We start from the raw sequence: 2,636 nt of genomic DNA, 5'->3' as shown, positions 1-2,636 counted from the left end.
CTCTACATTTTTTTCCTTTTCTTTTTTTTTTTTTAAATCTATCTACAAGCACTTATTCAAAATAATCCTTGGCTTCAAGGAGCTTACTTTCAATGGGGGAAGAACTGTTGGACATTATTCCTGTGGTTATCACAGAATCGGGTATGAGTTTTAGAATTTTTTTTTTTTTATTGTACTTTACTGACTCAAACTTTTTCTTTTTCTTTTTTTTTTTTTTTTTTGGTAATAACAATAAACATAGTAGGATCATGTATTCCCCATACCTTTCAATCAATTATGTGACTGCAAAGATGTGGTCTGTTGCAGAAAGCTGTCTACAAGAGCCCATGTCTTCCCTTCTTATATTTTCATCAAGGACACTCTACATATGTACATGCTAATCTTACAGAGATGAACACATAACTATATAGATCAGTTATTGCTAGTGTTCTCTCAGTCACCATTTTTGGGTGATGATACTCTTAACACATTATCAATGAAGAATTCTGCAGGAGAAGTAGCATGAAGACTGTTATCAGAGAGGTATATTAGCAGAAAGAGGGGACTAATCACGAAGGACAAGTGTCAAGAGAAATGGAGGAAGGCCCCCAGCACTATTACTGAGTTCCTTGGAAGGGAGAGGGGTGTTGTTTATGGAAGAATGTGAAAGAAAATTAAGTCAGGTTGCAATCATCAACAGTGAAGAAAATATCCACACTAATAAGATGGAAGTCTATTAAAGGATTGAAATGTTGAAGAAATACCCTCCATGGTTTCTTCCAATCATTTCATTTACTTCTTTAAAATATATTGAAAATCATCAGTTCCAATTGTTCAGTAATGAAGAGAGCCATCTATACCCAGAGAAAGGACTATGGGAACTGAGTGTGGACCACAACATAGCATTTTCACTCTTTCTATTATTGTTTGCTTGCATTTTTATTTTCCTTCTCAGGTTTGTTTGTTTTTTTCTTTCTAGATCCGATATTTCTTGTGCAGCATGATAACAGATAAATATATATACATATGTTGGATTTAACATATTTTAACATGTATTGGACTACCTGCCATCTAGGGGAGATAGTGGAAGGGATGGAGGGAAAAATTTGGAACAGAAGGTTTTGCAAAGGTCGATATTGAAAAAAATTACCCATGCATATGTTTCGTAAATAAAAAGCTATAATAAAAAAAGAAATATATTGAAAAATCAGTCCCTCAGTGTTTTGAAAAATATATTAAGTCGTAGTACAGATTTTTTAGTGTATAATTTGTCTAGTCCAGATATTTTTTTAAATTAAATTTTCTTTTTTTTCCAATTAACAAAAATCTATTCTCTCCCTCCCAAATCCCCTCTCCCACTAAAAACAAAACAAATTAAACCTTTATAACAAATATGCATAGTCAAGCAAAACAAATCCAAAAAATATATGTCTCATTATGCACCCTAAGTCTATCAACTCTCAGTCAATAGATGGGTAGCATGTTTCATAATGGGTTCTCTGGAATCATGATTATCACGATGATAAGAGTTCTTAAGTCTTTCAGTTGTTTGCCTTTACAATATTATTGTTCCTGTATAAATTGTTCTATTGATTCTGCTCACTTCACTATGTATCAGTTCATTATATGTCTTCCTAGCTTGCTCAATTTTATCATTTCTGTTTAAAAATAGATAAACATTTAATAGTCGTATTTAAAATTCAACTTAAGTCTTAAATTAAATTTAAATATTATCAAATTATCTTTAGTTTTATGATCACAAATTTTGAAATTAAACGACAACACATAGATACCTTTAGAGACTTTACAAGCAAGGAATTGACATGAACAAATTCTGTTCACTCACACTAGGGACTTTACTAGGTCAGCCCATTAACAAATAATCTTAGTTTCTCATTAAATACTGCTTTTAATGAAAACTTCAGAGCACTAAGTGGATGACATCTGATTAATATGCATGTATTCATGGAAACACCCCCAGTAATCACCCTGAAGCACAAAGAAAGAAATCCATGCTTAAGGGGTTAATGGGATGCCTAGTCTTGATTATCACCATCTCTACATTTTTCCATATCATTTTCTATAATAAATTTTCTTTAACAAATTCTCTATAACATTATATCAAATGTTGGCAGATAAGTTGCTATTATCTCTATAATGGTCTTTTTACTTATGCTAATGAACAATTAAAGATGAGATAACCGGTTACTTGGTGAAATTATTTTGTTGGGGTTTATGTTGAAGTTAATTACCATTTCTTTATTTTCTAGTCCAAGGAGAGTTTTTGAACCATTCTTTTTGTTTAATTTCAACATTTCTTTGTCTTATGATTTTGTTAATCATTAGCCTATTAGAAACAATGTAGTCCAGCTCTTCCAAGCATATCACTTTGTCATTGAATAAAGATCTTATCTTAGAGATAACTGTGAGATTAAAAATCTCAGTTATTGTTTATAGACCTCTTCAACAATAGGGCCACTCCATCACTATTACTGAGTAAAGGAGCCAACCAGGACTGAGGGCTATTTAAATTTTTTTCCTTTTATTTCTAATCATGGAGATGGTTGTCATTTCAAAAATACCCAAGCAATCCTATATGCCAGAAGGATAGCCTATTGAAGATTACTTTCGGTGCTCATCATAGACATTAAACAACA

The sequence above is a fragment of the Antechinus flavipes genome, chromosome 3 (genome assembly GCF_016432865.1).
Source record: "Antechinus flavipes isolate AdamAnt ecotype Samford, QLD, Australia chromosome 3, AdamAnt_v2, whole genome shotgun sequence".
Lineage (NCBI taxonomy): Eukaryota > Metazoa > Chordata > Mammalia > Dasyuromorphia > Dasyuridae > Antechinus > Antechinus flavipes.
Note: the sequence above shows the minus strand (reverse complement) of the source record.